Source organism: Balaenoptera physalus, assembly GCF_965194825.1.
Source record: "Balaenoptera physalus genome assembly, chromosome: 8".
In the NCBI taxonomy this organism is placed as follows: Eukaryota; Metazoa; Chordata; class Mammalia; order Artiodactyla; family Balaenopteridae; genus Balaenoptera; species Balaenoptera physalus.
This window is the reverse complement of record NC_138887.1, coordinates 62536448-62555782: the sequence shown is the minus strand read 5'-3', so window position 1 is coordinate 62555782 and position 19335 is coordinate 62536448. Positions and strand designations below refer to the sequence as shown.

Sequence of the window (19335 nt, the reverse complement as noted above, 5' to 3'; positions counted from 1 at the left end):
CTCTTGCCAGTCCCTTCACATCATGGCACCGTGGAACCTGCTCCCTCTGTGCTCTAAGCCTGCACCAGCTGTTGTTGCCTCTTCTGGTCCCTCAGTTGGATAAGATAAGAAAAGGGCCTAGAGCCAACCAGAGAGACAGAGGGATGGGCCCCAGCCCAGGGATGAAGAGTGAGGTGGTAATGGTTCAGAACACCTTCAACAAAGCATAGTCCTGCTGGTCCCTCTCCTCGCATCCTTTCCCCACCCTCTAACTGAGAATTCTTTCATCCATCCATTCAGCTTAGACACATTTATTGGAGCGCCTGTTATGCACAGGACACTGCGATACAGTGAGCAAGGCAGGCAAGGCCCGTGCCCCTAGAAGAGATAATACGAAGTAAACAAACCTTGTGAAGAGGTTGGCGAAGGTAATACAAAGGCAGTGGGGGTGGGGGGGAGGGCGACTACACAGGGAGGTCAGGGAAGGTCACGTGAGCTGAGCCCTGGGAGATGTAGCCGGGACCAGCCTTGCCAATGGCTGGAGGAAGAACCTTCGCGGTTGCGGAACAGCCAGAAAAGATCCTCTGAGATGGGAAAGAACTCTTGTCTGTGGAGGGACAGAAAGGCTGCCAGTGGGCTGGAGGGCATGGGATGTGACCAGGAAGAAACTTGAACGTCTCCACTAGGCAGGCAGGAGTCGGTGCCGGCCGGGCCCTGGTGTGTGGGTTGTGAGAACTCGCTGAGTGATTCCTTGCAGGAGAGCGGCTGGGTAGGATTTATATGAACAAAGGCCACAGTGCCAGCGGTGGGAGAAGACATTGTGTGCTGGAGCTGGAGGGGAGGGAGTGGAGAGGACTGCGGGGAGATGGAGGAATTCCGCGCTTGGGGATGCAGGCACCGCCTTCATCCCACCCAGTTCCCCAAAGTGTCATTTTGTTACCGAGTCGGTAACAAAATCAAAATCGCTGCTTACAAAATCAAACTAGTGAATGTTGGTACAAAGGAAAGTTGCCTTTAATCAGGATGCTGGCAATCTGGGGAGATGGTGGACTCGGTGTCCCTCAGAAACCACCTCCAAATGAAAGTTGTGAAGGGAAGGAGGGGCGGCATCTCAGTTAATCCCTGAGAGGTGGGCGTCAGAATTGTCGCCATCCCCCACTGCGTGCAGGCGCGTCGACTCCTCGTGATCTTCCCCCAGGTGCTCTCTTCTTCCTCTTCTTTTCTTTTTTTTGTAACATTTTACCTTATATTGGAGTGCAGTTGATTAACAATGTTAAGTTAGTTTCAGGTGTACAGCAAAGTGATTCAGTTATACATGTACATGTATCTTTTTCAAATTCTTTTCCCATTTAGGCTGTTACATAATACTGAGCAGAGTTCCCTGTGCTATACAATAGGTCCTTGTGGGTTATCCATTTTATTTATTTATTTATTTATTATATAGTAAGCTCCAAATATGCCTTTTATTATTTTTTTTAATTTATTTATTTATATTTATTTTTGGCCGCATTGGGTCTTCGTTGCTGCGCACGGGCTTTCTCTAGTTGCGGTGAGTGGGGGCTACTCTTCGTTGCAGTGCGGGGGCTTCTCTTGTGGAGCACAGGCTCTAGGCCTGCAGGCTTCAGTAGTTATGGCACGAGGGCTCAGTAGTTGTGGGTCACGGTCTATAGAGCGCAGGCTCAGTAGTTGTGGTGCACGGGCTTTGTTGCTCTGGGGCATGTGGGATCTTCCTGGACCAGGGCTCAAACCCATGTCCCTGCATTGGCAGGGGGATTCTTAACCGCTGTGCCACCAGGGAAGTCCCTGGTTATCCATTTTAAATATAGCAGTGTGTACATGTCAATCCCAAACTCCCTAACTATCCCTTTCCACCACCCTTCCTCCCGTAACCATAAATTCTTTCTCTAGGTCTGTGAGTCTGTTTTTGTTTTGTAAATAAGTTCATTTGTATCATTTTTTTAAAGATTCCTCATATAAGGGATACCATATGATATTGGTCTTTCTCTGTCTGACCTACTTCACTCAGTATGACAATCTCTAGGTCCATCCATGTTGCTGCAAGTGGCACTATTTCATTCTTCTTTTTTTAAAGATTTTTTTCGATGTGGACCATTTTTAAAGTCTTCATTGAATTTGTTACAGTATTGCTTCTGGTTTTATGGTTTGGTTTTTTGGCCACGAGGCATGTGGGATCTTAGCTCCCCAACCAGGGATTGAACCCTCACCCCCTGCATTGGAAGGCGAAGTCTTAACCACTGGACCACCAGGGAAGTCCCTGTTTCGTTCTTTTTAATGGCTGAGAAAAACATGGTCCAAAAGGGTACATGCACCCCAGTGTTCACTGCAGCACTGTTTACAATAGCCAAGACATGGAAGCAACCTAAATGTCCATTGACAGATGAATGGACAAAGAAGGTATAGTACATATATACAATGGAATATTACTCAGTCATTAAAAAGAATAGATGCTATCTTCTTCACACTGTTTGGTCACACAATTTGTTCGGGAGATTACTGAAGGGGAAGCTAGGGAAGAGATCTATCCATCTGTTAATTACCTATTCTTCATTTCTACTTCTTTGATCTACGAAAGAACTGACAAGTTAGGCAAGGTATTATGTGATCAAGAGATTTGAAAGGTATGCTTGGGCCAGAGATGAGTAGAACATGGGGGTTTCTGGGGGTGCCTGGTTAGAAGTTAGTTACAATATAGCTTTGCTAAAGTGATGAAGAAAGGGGTTTCCTGCTGAGAGCAGTTTCCTGCAAAGAGCTGCTTACAATTTTAGTGGCTGTTGTTTTTTTTTGTACTGGCGGCATGTAACCACATTCCTGTCATTGTTTATTGACCGCCTAGCAACACCTGCTACCACCTGTACATTCATATTTCCCCTCCTCTTGTGACTGCCACTTGCTGTCCAGTTGCTACAAAGACTGTCCGGGGATTGGGAGTGCTGGGGATTTTGCCTCATGATTAGAGACATTTCACTTAGCCAGAATGTCCTAGAAACCAGGCCAGAGGGCATTTGAAGGTTATTACCAGTGTCACATAGAGCAGACATTTCACTGTTAGTGCTGTTGGGCTGTCCTGCCTCTGGTTCTTTGAGTGGCTCTAACCAAGCCACCTGATGCTTTCCTGCTAACAGCCAACTCCCTGGACTCAGCAACTGTCACGTTCCCGTCATTTATTCCCGTCCTGCTCTCAATCTGATCTAGTGTGATCCTAACCCTAGACTCTGTGGACCTGTCATCCTTGATAATGACCATTGTGGATGGTGTTTCCAGCCTTTGACCCTCAGCTTTTCCTAATGACCTCTGACCAGGTTTGTCCTTCCCCATCTCCGCCACTACAGAACCTACAGGTAGCCTGAGTTGCTTAACTGCCCCATGATTCTCTTTGAGGAAGACTTGGGCACCGCCTTGAATGCATCCTCTGCTCAGTCGAGTCACCCCACCCCCAGGAATCCGACCATCACCTCTGAGGTTGCTTTTGCCTTTTCTCCCAGGAGTACGAGTACGTCCTCCTGCAAGATGGACTCACAGTTGGCCCCGATATTCCAGAATTTCCAAGGCAGGCATGAAAATTAGATCTAAGTTGTGACCTTCATGTCACACATATAAAAAGAATGTGTGAGGACCCGTGGCTTGTGAAAGCAGCCCCATTTGTTCATAATCATTTTCCAAATACCACTAAATAACTTCATGCTTTCTCGAACTTGAACAAAAAGCATTGCTCAAACAGCCACTGAAATAGATGAGTAGATAGTGCCACACATCTGAATCACCAGCACTGCTTCTGTATCTTGACTGACAAGATTTCTGTTCTCCCCCTGGCTCTCTGGACAACCTAGTCTCAGAAGTGCTGAGATGGGTACAGACTCTGGGCTGAGAGATGGCTTCCTCAGCATCTGCCCTCCCTGTGGATACCATCCTGTAAATGACACTGATGAACTTCTTCCTTGCTCTCTGAAAGAGTCTAACTAGTAATATGATTACAAAGAAACAGATTTGGCAGAAGTAACCATGACTCTGTTGCTAGGAAACAAGCCACCAAATGGTTGGTAGATCATTTATGAGGCTAGGAAACAAGCCACCAAATGGTTGGTAGATCATTTCCATGTATATGGAGAGAGGAAGGAAATTATGACTCAGAGAGGTTAGTTCTTTCCTAAAGGATACAAGAGGAAGCAGGGATTCCAAGCTGGTGGTGTTTTGGTTTTGCTTTTTGTTTTCTGAAAAGGGTTAAAGAAGACTTAAGTTTATGCTCATATGTAATTGTAGGGGATGTGAGGGAATCAATTGAAAGGCACGTGGATAAAATTTTTTTAATCCAAATGCATCATAGAAACATAATTGTCCTTTTGCCATGAGAAGGTGGGTGTAATAAGTGTTTCAGTGTATTGCCTATGTATGATGTTGAACAGACATTCTAATACGTTAGGAGTCATTTTATTCTCTTCTCGTTGGGGTCACTGAAGTAACCACGCATGGCAGAACGGTGCACAGAGGCAGTGTGGACAGGGCACTGGGTTGAGAGTAAGGAGACCTGGATTCTTTGTCATGTGAGGACAGAAGGCCAGCACTGTCCTCTTTGTGACAAAGACCCAGGAGCTGGGCAGTGCCCTGAGCAGTGAGTTGAGCAGTGCAATTAGTTCTGAACTCCCTTGAAGACCAGCCGCACTCCCAACAGAGATGAACACTGGTTATGAGTTTGACACACAGGAGACTAAACCTGGTCTGCTGTACGGTCACCCTTTGTCTCTTACGGGACATGTCTTCTCAGGGAGAATCCACCCTACCCCCAAACAAAGCGAGCTCTTGGTCCCTCATTCTGTAGCCTGGTGGAAGATATGAAATACTTGGTGGACCACGCTTGCCCGCCCTCACCAACTATATTAATAACTACTGAGACCTTTGGGCTCCCATCTAAGATGTATCAGTTTTCTTCCCTAATGTTGGAGTGAGGACCTCTAGGCAAATTCTTAAGGGGTCTGGAGTTACTGCCGAATAGAAGAAATTGCGTTGTGAAAATTACAGATGGGGTATGGTATCAGTGTGAAGAGGAATCAGTGTTTTACAAATAAGAGTCAGTGGTAATGGTAAAACATACGTACAGCATCATGTATGAAAATAGGTATGAAGCCCAATGAAACTGGACCCCTCTTAAATGATATATAGTCTGCTCCCAGAGGACTAAAAAGGGCCTATTTGGACCTGGTACTGTGAAGAAGGGAGGTAGGAGTTTGATTAAGTGTAGATTTAAAATTTAAAGACACCTTTGAACAGCACTTCAGTTTCAACTCAACCCTAAGAGCCACTCTGTGAATAGTCCACAGCAGTTTCGCAAGTCGCTACTGCTGTCTGACTCCTATTTCTAATGCATTCCTATATGCCCTGTGCAGAAAAGAATAAAAGCTGAGTTTCTGTTATGGTAACTGGACTGCCCAGTTTTGACCAAACCCACATGTCTAACTCATAACTCATCCACCCTCCTGGATACATGTAGCCCAGGAATTACTCAGAGCCAGGAAGGCTGGAAATGACTGTTTCTTCACTATCCGACTCTGAGGCCTTAACCAACCACAGGATGGACAGCAGCCTGAGAGTGGTCCGGAACTGGACCAGCCTTTGGGCGTGGGCTGTGTGTGAAGGGCTCCTGACAGGCCAGTTACCCCGTTTCTAGACACCCTGAGCAACAGCCGGGGGCAGGTAAAGCAAGAGCAACACATTCCTTGGAGTTAGAAGAACTGGTTTTGAGTAGTAACATTGCTATATAACTAGCTGTAGGACTAACCAGATTAACTAGCTAAAGTAACTAGCTAAGCGAGCAGATCATTCCACCCCCAGGAACTGAGTCTGGCATTTGTAAAATGAAGTCATTAGACTTGGTAATGACTAGTAAAGAATAAACTTCTGCTAAGATTTAGGATGAGAAACATGAACTTTATGTCAGTTAGGATGGTAAGTCTTTAGAAGAAAAGTCTAGGTCTGGTTCATCCAGAACTCCCTAAGGTATTTCTCAAATGATTCAGTTAAGTCAACCTTGGAGTTATAAATAAAGATTCTTAACTAGTATAGCAACCTTTTTGGATTTCCTTACTAATGGGTAATGTATACACTTCATAAAAACCTCCAGTATTGTTTTTCTCTTTAAGTTAGAATAAATTTTTTGTATTGAGTGAAAAAAGTTTACCTTAGAAGAAAAGTTCATTTGGGTAGCACCCAACATTCCCTAACAATGATGGGTTTTCTGAAATGTTACTGTAATTGATTTGCTGTCAACATGTGGACTTAAATGTGCTCCTTTAGTATGTAGGCTCAATGTGGGTACAATTTTTTTTTTAACTTCTTTTTCAGTCCAAACAACACCTAATTCAGTACTCTAAATATAGTCAGCATTCAATAAAATTTTAATTATTAACTGAATCAAGGCTGCCGGGGAAAAAAGGACATTGCTTCTTGTTTGGACATGCTCCTCTGATTAAATGCCACTTTTAAAAATTACTTGCCAGAGGCTTTTGATAGTGGAAATATAAATATTATCTATAGAGTTAAGTTTAAAAGCATCATTATCTTAAGATATTTAAAATTGTTTTTCTTTATCAAACAAACCAGATAAATCAGTTGCAAATATTTTTAGTAGAGCTGAATTAGGAAACTTGTCTCCTGGCTTCCATTTCTTACAGCAGGTTGTTTCTCCCACAGTGATAGATATTTATTTCAATGAATTGTAATGTCCACGGTAACAAAAAAGAATGTACACGGGCTTTCAATTAGCTTTTGGCCACACTGGCCAGTGGAAGTAGATGACCAGTCTCCTCCTTGTCCCTGCTGCATGAGCCCCCATTTAAAACGCCTGATTATAGTCTGCATTGCAGTGACACAAGTCCCTCTGTCAGTAAGCTAATTATTTCTTTTTTCTTTTTCTTTCTTTTCTTTTTTTTGGCAGTGTGGCATGGCATGCGGGATCTTAGTTCCCTGACCAGGGATCGAACCCATGCCCCCTGCAGTGGAAGCGCAGAGTCCTAACCAGCGGACCGTCAGGGAATTCCCCAGTAAGCTAATTATTTCTTTCCTACATGGGTAGGGTTGATAACGGCAGGCTTCTAAATCCTCAGAACACAGTTCTTTCTTCTACTAATGTCTATTCTAAGAAAAATGGTTGTTTTTCATGTTTTATTGCTGTATTTCTGAAAATGCTCTTAGTGTCTAGGTGTCCCCAAGAAAGATGGTACTGCAGCCTCTGATGTAAGCAGTCCCTCTCTCTTCCTGCTTCTTCCTCTTTACACTAGCATTTCTGTGACTTCTTCAAGCCCAAACCACTGTAGGAGTCCAAGTTCACTGCCCAGGTTACAGTTATCGTGTTTCTTGTGCCATTAGTAGATGCCATTAGGGCAGTATTATTTGGGGGTCAGACAAAAGGGGGCCATTTTTCTTGGAAGCTGGGGAAGACTTCATCAAAGATACAATATTTAAACTAAGTCTTATAGAATATGTAGGAGTCTGCCATGCAGAAAAGAGACAGAGGAAGCAGCAGGTGTGAGGACAAAAAGGCAAAATACCAAAACCAAACCCAACCTAGTACATTTGGGATTATTAAGCAGAATGGGTGGAGCATAAGGTGGGGAGAGAATGATGAAACAGGATTTTTGAGGTTTAACTGGTAGGACTCAGTGACTTATGGAATGTGAAAGGAAGGTAAGATCTGAAGGTGAAGATATGTGGTGATGCCGTAAACAGAGACAGGAACAACAGGAGTAAGGCTGGGGTTCAGAGAACTTGAAATTACAACTGAAACTATGCCAGCTTATTTATGGGTTCAGTAATGTAAGGGGAGGTTAAGATCTACATCTTAAACCCCAGCTCCTCCCCTTAATAATAAGGGATGCTAATTTGATTAATCACGCTCAGGTCACCAAAGTGCCTACATTTACCTCTAGAGAGGGGAAATTTGTATTAAACTATTAAAATGCCAAGCACATAAGTGATTTCTAGTCTCTGGAGAGGTTCTCTCTCTCTCACTCAGGCTGTGGAAGGGTCAGCTCATTCATTCATTCTCCCTTCCTTCCTCCCCTGCTCCAAGATACTTTTAAAAATATTAAATAGCTTCATCGAGGTATAATTGACATACAATAAACTGAAACTATTTAAAGTATACAGTTAAGTTTTGAAATAAGTATATACCCATTTATTTTCTGCTTTCTATTTCATTAGTTTCTACTCTGGTAATGATTATTTCTTCTACTTATTTTAGGTTTAATTTGCTCTTCCTTTCTAGTTTCTTAAGTTAGATGCTTAAGTCATTGATTTGGGACTTTTCTTCTATTCTAATAGACATTTAGCGTTACAAATTTTCCCCTACATACTGCTTTAGTAGCATGCCACAAAAAAAATTTTTTTAGAACAATTTATTTATTTGTTTTTATTTATTTTTAAAAAATGTTTTTCTTTTTTAAAAAATAGATTTATTTATTTATTTACTTATTTTTTGACTACGTTGGATCTTCGTTGCTGTGCGCGGGCTTTCTCTAGTTGCGGCGAGCGGGGGCTACTCTTCGTTGCGGTGTGAGGGCTTCTCATTGCAGTGGCTTCTCTTGTTATGGAGCACAAGCTCTAGGCACGCAGGCTTCAGTAGTTGTGGCACACGGGCTTCAGTAGTTGTGGCTCATGGGCTCTAGAGCGCAGGCTCCGTAATTGTGGTGCACGGGCTTAGTTGCTCCGCGGCATGTGGAATCTTCCCGGACCAGGGCTCAAACCCATGTCCCCTGCATTGGCAGGTGGATTCTTAACCACTGCACCACCAGGGAAGCCCCAGCATGCCACATATTTTGATACATCCTGTATTTATTTTCATCAGGTCAAAATACTTTCTAATTTTCCTCTTTGATTTCTTTACTGACCTATGGATCTAGAAGTAGTTTATAGAGTTTGGAACTATTTGAGGTTTTTCCAAATATATTTTTGCTATTGGTTTATAACTTAATTTCATTGTGATAAGAACATATTTTATATGAATTGAATTCTTTTAAATTTATTGGCACTTATTTTATGGTCCAGAATGTACTTTACCAAACACTGAGTGAATCTTGAGGTTTTCCAGTCTGGCTGCTGTGACGGGCATTGATTGCTCCCGGCCCAAAGTTAGCACCTGACACTGTTACCTTTAATCTTTTCAGTTGGCTCAGTTCCTAGGTTTGGGTAGTTTCCGCATGTGCATTCACTCACCAGTACCTAGCTGAATACTCAGGCGGAACCCTCCACAGACCTCCCAAGTTCGCACTCTGTGAACTTCTCTCCTGTCCAGATCTCTGTCCTCATCCTCAGAATTCTAGCCGCCTTGGTCTTTCTGAGCTCTTAGGCCTCATCCCAGGGAATCTGCCAGGTCCTGCCTTGGTTCCCTCTCTCTGCACTGTGGCCTGGAAACGCTGCCAAAGCAGTAAACTGGGGCAATTGCAGGGCTCACTTCATTTTCTTTCCTGCCTATCAGGGCTCAGTGTCCTTCCTTGACTGGTTTACATGTTTTACAAAGTGTCATTTCCTAAATGTTGTTTGTTTTTAGTTGTTTCAAGAATGAGGATAAATCTGGCCCATATTACTCCATCTTAGTTGGAAGCAAAACTGTCCATCTCTTTGTTTCCTCTTCTAAGAAGCTGCAACAGTAGACATGTCAGAGCCTTTTCCTACATGGGAAAAGACCCAGCCATCTCCTACAGCCTCTCTCTTCTCTCACATGTCAGCCAGGCCAGGGTCTACAGCCTGCCATAGACAGCCAAGGCAAGCCTGAGAGTAAGGATTTGTATCTGTCAGCTTTTATAGTGGTAACACACAATCCCAAATCTAAGTGGCTGGTGGCAACAAACATTGATTTCTTGCCCACATGACTTGAGGGCTATCGATGGCTCCAGCTCTGCTGGTCTCAGCAAGCTTTGTTTGGTTCAAGTGGGCTTGCCTGGCCTTAGTTCAGCTCTATGCATCTTCTTATTCTGGGACCAAAGGTGAAGACATGCTAGTTTCTTGGTGAAGGTCCAGAGGAAGAGGCACAGGGCCAAAGCATGCAACCACATTTAAAGCTTCTGCTCAGTCATGGCATACCTGACATCTGTGCACATTCCATTGGCCAAAGCAAATCAATAACCAAGCCCAGAGTCAAATGTGCAGGAAAGTACACCCTACCTACAGCAAGCATGGCAAAGATAGAGAAAGAAAGGATAATTGTAAACAAACAATCACGATCTTCCATAGCATTGATGACTTGCACTCTCTTGCTGTGTTTTCTCTACCACATGCTCTACTGGCACAATGGACCTTTTTCATAGTCCTGAGCACATCATATATTTCACAGATTAATTTCAATTTGACATTTACGTGACTCTTAAATCTGTCATCCACTAGAAAATAAGCTTCATAAATGCAGAGACAGTGCCTGGCACGCAGTAGACAGTAATTGTATGAATGAATGAGCGAATCAGTGAGTGAGTAAATGAATAAAAGAATGTCTTTCTCTGCTTACTTTCCCAAGGCACTAAGGAATGTGCTAGGTGGCATTTGGTTAGAAACTATTTAGGATGAACTAGCCTAGGACCAAAAGATGCTATGCGGTTCAGTCATACTTGGCAGAGAGCTCAGCCCTGGCACTTGACTCAAGTATAGAAAATGATGTGGAGATTTGCTGTCCTTTGCTGTTGTTCTCTGTATGTATTCTTGTGGATGTGGGGAGCTGGGGTTTGGAGTAACTCTCAGGCATTCCTGGGTTCTTGGCATAATCCTAAATGAATAACCTCCATAACTACACCCAGTTTTAATACTTGGCATACTGAGTGGCAGGCAGCAGGGAAGCAGAATACCAGGTGAGAAGATCAAAGCTGAGCAAGGTTTCTGGTGGCATTTAGAACTTGACATGGCATCTCTATGAGCCACAAGGACTGGGTTAGCCTCCCACAGAGCTCTAGCACAGACCTTTGGATTATTTGTACCAGGTTTTTGGGGTTAGGACTGGATTGGCTCCCCCAGATTATCCTGTTTTGAGCTGCTTTCAAGGGTGACCTCTGAAGATTCATGATATGTCCTTGGACACAGTAACCTCTGGGATCCACATAGGGTATCATTGGGCATAATAATCTCAGGATCTGTATAGCACATTGTTGGCCATGGTAATCTCTGGAGACTCATATAGCATATTCTTGGGCACCTCAAGTCACCATGACCACTTATTTTCAAGTTGACTTTGTCCAACTGGGGACAAACTTAGAAGTGGCTTTAATGATATTGGTAGTGATCTATTTCTTCAGCTGGGTGGTAGATACACAGGTTTTTATGTAATTATTTTACTTTAAAACCTACTTATATGTAATATATATTCCTTTGAATATGTCAAATATTTTGCAATATAAAGAAATGAAAAAATAAGAGAAAAATACACATTAAAACTAAAGTGAGATTCCATTTTCAACCATCAGAGGATCACAAAGATCAAACAACTGGTAAGACTCAGTAATGGCGAGAAAGAGAAAAAGCAGGTACACTCATAAGTTGGGGGAATGTAAATTGGCACAATCTTTAAGGTAAGTCCTTTGACATACCTATCAAAAGTACATTCTCTTTGTTCTTACAATTTTGCTTCATGAATATATTGTATAGATATACTTACACAAAGACTCATATGTACAAAAAAAAGACTAATGTGTACAAGGCTATTCAGTGAAGCTTTTCTTTGGTCATAATAGCAAAAGACTGGAAACATTGAAAGGCCAAGGAAAGATGGGTTGATTAAATAAAATGAACTGCTGTGAAGCATTTTAAGACTAAGGTAGCTCTTCATCTACTGACACAGAATGAGTTCCGTAATACTAAGTGAAGAAGAAAGGAAAAGAGAGAAGGAGGGAGGAAGGAAAAAAAGGAAAGGAGGGCGCAAAGAGGGAATATTTCAAAGGGAAAGGAATGGTGCTCTCAGAAAGTAGCAAATGGTTGAGTATAGCTGAACTGAAGAATATGTATAAGAACCTGGAGGGAGATACACGAGAAATGTAAGCAGGGGTGAGGACCTCGAACACTGCGCTAAAAGGTTTGCTCTGTACCTTGGAGAAGACGGAGAGCCTCTAAAGCATTTTAAGGAGGAGAATGATTGGGTCACATTTACTGTAACTCAGCAACAATGGGGGGATAAAGATCAGAGGTGAGGGATAAGATGGAGGTGAGGAGGCTGGTTTGGAAACAATGACAGACTCAGGGTGGAGAAGATCAGGGAGAATTAAGATGGACCAGATGCACTGAGCAATTGGATATTGGGAGTAAGGGAGAGGAAAGAGTCGGGGGTGTTCCTCAGAGGCCAGATGAGGTCAGTGGCTGAGTGACTGCGCCATTCAGAGAAATGGAATACAGAGGGACTGCTGGTTTGTGGTGAAGGCAGAGGGTGGTACGAAGCAAATTTAATAGGCTTGGCCTTCAACTTTCAGTATGGGAAAAGCTCAAGTAACACTCTAAAATTTGAATAGGCACAATTTTAGTCAATTTTACTGTATTTGTCCATATTATTTAATAGCAAAGTATGTAATATACCACAAAGGAAGTCTACACAAATTCCAATATTTATTTCTTGGAAGACTAGAGATGAGATGATTACATAAAAACAAGGTCTGTTGGGGTTTTGTTTTTGATTTTTTTCCTATCAGGGACATGTTCTGTTTTGTTTTAAAAGGTCAAAAACAAATCTGAGCAGTGATGTATTCATAACAGAATCAATTTGAGAAAAATCCCAAATTGCTGAAACTAGCAAAACCATAGCACTCTTCATTAAGATGCAAGAGATGGAAAACAGCCAAATGATAAATTTAAGGTAACACCAACTAATATACTAAGGAGAAAATAATTGGAGAATTCCAGTAGTACTTAAAAATAATGTCAAGAAACCGTGAGTGCAGACTTTAAAGGCAAATTTGAAGGATAGTAAAAATAAAATTGAAGCTTCAGTCAATTTCAGAGAGAAATAGGGAAAGAAGTCTTTATTTTGCTGTCTTTGCAATCCACAAGTCCTGATTTACTATTTAGAATTCCTACTATGTAATTCTTATTTTTCTTTGCTTCGAAGATAGAGGGAAATTTTCCCATGTCTTCTACTGACGTGGCAGTTACCTTAGGTTTTTTTCGATTCCACAGGAACATAATACTGTTTAGAATCAGGGATGTGTTAACAAGGTTTGCTCCTCTCCCCTACTCTAGGCACCAAGAACACCCATCACAAGCTGGAGGGCATGCTGAGAATTAGAGGGGAGGGTGGTAAAAAAAGCCATGGAAATAGGAGAAGCTGCTGAAGCAGCCCAAATGAATGAGGACATATTGGCTGTCTTAAAATAACACAACCATTCTGAAAGGTTCCACAAGGTCAGGGTAGGAGTTTATTAGGATGGAAGCCACAGGGGACATCCAGCTCAACTATAGCAGTGGGAGTTGGTGTTCACCTACACAATGGGCTGCCTCTGGAGGAGAAAATTGTCTTGTCAGAAATGCTCACCCCAAGAATGCCCAGTCAGAATATTTGTCTAAAGGATATAAGGAATAGAGGAGACATAGTACTAGAAGACTCTAAGGATCCTTGGCAAGTCGAAGAGCCCATATTTTCTCAACCTGATTACGGCAGGGCTTAAAATTTCCTAACTTTCAGAGTTTGATGTGACTTTTAATGAACTGGTTTAAATGAATGCTTTTTCAAAGATACTAATTTATGAAAATGGTAAGAAATAATGCTTTTAGAAATCAAGTCAGATGTATATATTTAAATCTGAAATGCTGTTCATATGTGTGAAATATGATTTGGAGCTATTCTTGTTTTAACGATCAGACACACACATATTCTAAAACATGTCTTATTTTAGTGAGGGGGAAAGCTCTTGGACACTTCAACAGCATTAATCCATCTTTGCACAGCTGTTCACGAAAGACACTGAATTATAGTTTAGTAGAGAAAAAGGGCATAAATCATTGAACATCTAAAATTCCAAGTCAAATAGCAGACTGTCTTCTGAGATTGGCATAATTCAGATGTCCCCTTGCTGGTTCTCAGCCAGGGTAGCTTATTAGAATCACCCGTGGGTGCCCAGCCTCACCCCAGACCTGCTTAGCATGCATTTCTCTGACAGTTAATGAAGCTAAGCATCCCTTCAGAGGTGTATTGGCCATCTCCTTTGAATTGCCAGTCCCTATCATTTTCCTGTTTTTTCCTTTTTATTCTTTTTTACTTATAGGATCTCTTGGTTTATTAGTGATGTGCAACGATTCTGTTACATGTAACATGCAAATGGCTTTCTCTCATTCTTTCGTCTACTTCTTGTTGTGTGTAGGAAAAACATTAAGACTAAAATCACCAAATCTACTTGGCATTTTATAAATTTAGCATGCTCTTCAGACCTCCCATGAGAGCAATTCTTGCAGTCAGCAAAGCTGAGGTTTCAACTAAATGAAAACGATAGAAATGATCGTCTAAGATATTTTAACATTTCAATGGAAGTTTGTCATTGTTAAAATTCTTGAACGTCATTAATACTTAATAAAATACTAAAAATTTCTCAATGTCTTAATTTAAAATGGAGACTTCTCTCGATACACATTCTTGGTTTTAGCACATTGTGTACATAGTCTGTCCTTTTTTATTTGAAAATGGAGAAACAAAATGTCATATATCTCCCCCATCTCTATTGGTTTTTTAAAAATAGAAGTATAAATGATTTACAATATTGTGTTAGTTTCAGGTGTATAGTGCAGTGATTCAGTTTTGGATTTTTTTTTCAAATTATATTCCAGTATATGTTATTACAAGGTATTGGGTATAATTCCCTGTGCTAAACATTAAATCCTTATTGCTTATCTATTTTATGTATAGTAATTTGTATCTGTTGCTCCCAGACTCCTAATTTGTCCCTCCCCCTCTCCCTCTCCCCTTTGGTAACCATAAGTTTATTTTTTACTTGAGTCTGTGTACATAGATTCATTTGTATTATTTTTTTAGATTCTACATATAAGTGACATCATACAGTATTTGTCTTTTTCTGACTTATTTCACTAAGCATAATATTCTCTAGGTCCATCCATGTTGCTGCAATTGGCAATATTTCATCCTTTTTTTCTATGACTGAGTAATATTCCTGTGTGTGTGTGTGTGTGTGTGTGTGTGTGTGTGTGTGTATATGTATCATATCTTGTTTATCCATTCAACTGTTGATGGGCACGGGTTATTTCCATATTAGCTTTTTAACTAGATTAAAATGAAAACATAAATCATCATTCTCTTTTCCAAAATCTCAGGTTGTTCAATTCAGCCTCTTTGATTCTTTATCTAGCCAGACAACACTCCGTCTGACTTTTCCCTTTGTTTTGCTAATTATGGTGGGAAAAGAGGGGAGGAGTGTCCTGAATCTCAAAGTGGATGAGAGTAATAGTTTTTCACTCATTGACATATCACTTCTCTCTTATTCTTTTAAACTGGTGTGATTTTTTCTTAACGTTTTCTATTCCTCTCTTTCAAGGAGTTAATTATTTCTCTAATGAATTTTATAAAGTGAGTTCTAATATTTTTTAAAGTATTGAGTTCTTCCTGTGTGCCAGGAACTAGGGACACAGAGATAAACAAGGCATGTCTTTGCTTCTAAGTTCAGAGAACAGGCAGACGGTACAGAGGCTGTGATCAACAGAATAATGCATGAAACAGCGTCCATTCCCTAACCCCCAGAACCTCACATAGGAAAGGGGCTTTGTAGATGTGATTCAGGTTAAGGACCTTGAGATGGGGAGGTTAGTCTGGATTGTCCAGGTGGGCCTTATCAAATCACACTAGTCCTTAAAAGCAGAGAACCTTTCCCAGCTATAATCAGAGCACCAGAGAGATGGTAGCATGAGAAGAATCCAACCAGCTGTTGCTGGTTTTGAAGGTAGAGGAAGGGACCATGAGCCAAAGAATGAATGTGGGTAGCCTCTAGAAGTTGGGAAAGGTAAGGAAACGGATTCTTCCCTAGATCCTCCAGAAGAAACACAGCCCCACTGACACCTTGATTTTAGCCCAGTTCTCGAGACCTGCATCAGACTTTTGACCTCCAGAACTGATAATATATTTGTGTTTTTTAAGCTGCTGAACCTGTGGCAATTTGTTAAAGCAGCAAAACAAAACGAACACAGGTGCTCTCCACTAAGTGCAAGGCAGCTCAGACTGTGATCAGGGTAGATTGGAGGCATTAGGGCAAGTGCTTTGTGTCCTCAGAGCTGAGCATGGCCCAACTGAGAGAGATGAGGAAGTACCACAAAGGAGGAGGCCTGCAAGTTGTCCTTGGAATATTAGGATTTGGTCAGTCACACGAAGCAAGAGGAGAACATTTCAGACAAAGAGATGAACACCCAAGTCAACATTACAATATGTTTGCATAGCAATTTTCTATATGGGAAAAATTGTGAAAAGCTTGAAAAACAAACATACGTACTTCTGCTCTTTGCAAAATGGCAGGCTAGATACTCTGAAGGGTCTTTCTGCTTTCCAACAACCATACGATGACAATACAGGCCTTTCAATGCATTGCTGGGCTTCCAGGAAATAAGAAAATACCCAAAGCCCTCCATCCCACAACAACAAAAAATGGGGTAGTGGCCATCTATCTAGTGGCCATCAGACCCACTTTCATGCTGAGACAACTAAAAAAGATGAAGAGAAAAGAGTCACCTGGAAATCACCAATGTGCTAATAGGCTCATAGGAATTACCAGGCATGAAGATGGGAAGCTAGAGAGGTACACCCAGCACCCAGAGCAGGTTTTGTCCTGGGTGAGTTTCCTGCCCAAGAAAGGTGGCTGGAAGGCTGAGCAGCATAAACAAGGAAAAAAGGTGCTAGCCACAGAAAAAAAGATGGGTAAATTTGCATTAAAATTGAGAACTTCTGTTCACTAAAAAAAGAAAAGAAAAGAGTAAAGTAAAAAGGCAAGCCACAAAGATATTAGCAACACAAATAATGAGCAAAGAATTCAAATTCAGGGTATATAAGGAACTCCAGAAATTCAATAAGCAAAGGCAAACAATCCAATAGGAAAATCTCCCCCAATTATAAACAGACATTTCACAGAAGCAACAGCACAGATGGTAAATAAATATGGTAAGATGCTACCAGAGAAAGGCAAATTGAAACAAGATACCATTTCACATCCATGATTAACAAAATGAAGAAGTCTGACAATTTTGTGTTAAAAAGAATATCAAGCAATGGGAACGCTTATACAACAACTGGTGCGAATTTATAATGAACTGGTTCAAACACTTTGGGAAAATATTTGGTATGATGTACTATTTTTGAATGTTTACATATCCTGCAACCCGCCAATTCCACTTTTGGGTATATATCCTAGAAAACCACTGGTACCCGAGCACCCAAAGCCACACGTAAGAGCATTCATAGCAAAGCTGATGAAAAATATTAATTAGAAACAATTTAACATAGACAAGGTAATGGTTGAATATGTTGTGATATATTCATACCAGTATTATACAGCTGTGAAAGTGAACAAGTATGAATTATAATGTAATAACATATCAAGTGAAAAAGAATTACACATCATGAAACCAATTTTTTAAAGCTAAAAAACCTAAATAATAAATTATTTAGGAATACATTTAGATATGGTAAAACAGGGATTAATTATAATATTGAATGAAAGTAGCAAGTTGCAGAAAACCAGAGTATGACACCATTTTTATAAAGTTCTAAAATAAGCGAGACTATGTATTATTTAGAGATACATAGAGATTTATGTGGTTTCACATGTAAAATTACATATAAAAACCAATAACAAATTGAAACGGTAAGACCAAAATTCAAGATGGGTTATTCTAGCAGAAAGCAGGGGGTTGGGATGATGGAGGGGCTCACAGGACGTTTCAACAGAATTGCTTATGTTTGGTTCATTCTCCGTGTGCTGTGTTCACCGGTGTCCATCTTGGTATCATGTTTTTTTAATTTACAAGTATGTTGCATATATTATTTTGTAGTATCAAATAGTACATAATAAAAATTTAAACTATACAAAATTGTTTTTGCTAAGATGGCTGTTATTCCAGCTCCTCCTTCCTTGGGTGCACTTTTGTGTACCCCCAAACTCAAATGAGGGTCACAGGCCTGAAAGAAGAGGAAAGTGTGTTGTGAGATGATATATACCAATGCTGTCTGAGTTCAGCTCAGAACTAGTGATCTTCCCAAACTGGATGTCATAACATGACAGAGCCAGTTCTCTACTACTCTGTTGGGTTATATTTCAATTTGGTGGATCATTTTTTTTTTTTAGTGTACGCTGTATGTTTAAAATGCTCTGCTCAGGAGTTCATGTGGGCTTCAAGTGGTCCTTGGCCGTCAAGTGCCTTCCCATCCCACCCCACTAAAATTCAAAGTTGCTTTTACACATTTTAAAGGAAGGGTAGAAAATGTTCCTTTGTCTAAATTACAATTTTTGTTTTAAATATATAGCTTAAACATACAATAAAGGCTTTTCTTCCAAATATGTTAGAAGAGTGGGGAATGACAATTGTTAATAAATCTGAGTTGTAATTTTAATTCAGATTGGTTTCTTAATCATTTTCAGGGCAAATGAGGCAAAAATCCAACTACCCTCACCAACCCCACTCCTATCCCACGGCCGCTCATCTCTCAGAACCACTCCATCTTGCTGGGTTTCCCTCAGGTGGGATATCTTTCTTACCTCACCACCATCTCTGCACAAACGTACCCCCATCACTTCTAATGTCCATACCCAGTTCCCTCCCCACCAGCTACCTTTTGCTACAGGCAGGGCTTTTAGGGGTTTGGGGGACTGAGGCAGGTGTGAGGGACTGGGGGAGCCAGGGGGGAGTGGGAGTGGTCTGGGGCAGAGGTTTCATCCGACATAATACATGCAAAGGAATTAATGGCAATCAGAACAACATTGCAGGCTGTGAAATAGATAGAACATGTGTGTTGAAGTTACACAGCCCTGGGTCAGACCCTCCATCTCTGCCACTTTTTAATTGGGTGACGTTTGAGAAGTTCCTAAATTTCTCAGAGCCTCAGTGTCTTCATCTGTAAAAATAGTTAATAATACTTACATCCTAGGGTGGTTGTAAGGATTTGACTATGTTTATAAGTTGTCAATGTTCAGTATACACTCATATATGGTGTTTTATTTGTATTGGGTGAATATTGAAATTATAGAGATTCTTTCTAGGCTTGTAGATAGAGGCATAGATTTGACTCAGTACAGGGTGATTTACTTGCTCATCCTTGAATGCAGATTTCTTCACATTTCTTTTCACTGTTGAATCTATTTCCTGAGCCTTTACAGCCACTGAACCAAAAGCGAGCACAGG

General features: G+C 41.1%; 1 protein-coding gene across 2 annotated transcripts in view; it reads left to right on the top strand.

Annotated features, from left to right (window-relative positions):
* Positions 1-19335, top strand: part of C1GALT1 (core 1 synthase, glycoprotein-N-acetylgalactosamine 3-beta-galactosyltransferase 1) — a 239440-nt gene that overhangs the window by 90858 nt on the left and 129247 nt on the right. For both annotated transcript variants that reach the window (XR_014266424.1, XR_014266425.1), the window contains exon 8: positions 6926-7031. The gene's annotated coding sequence lies outside the window, so the exon portion shown is untranslated. The remainder of the gene's footprint in view (positions 1-6925; positions 7032-19335) is intronic.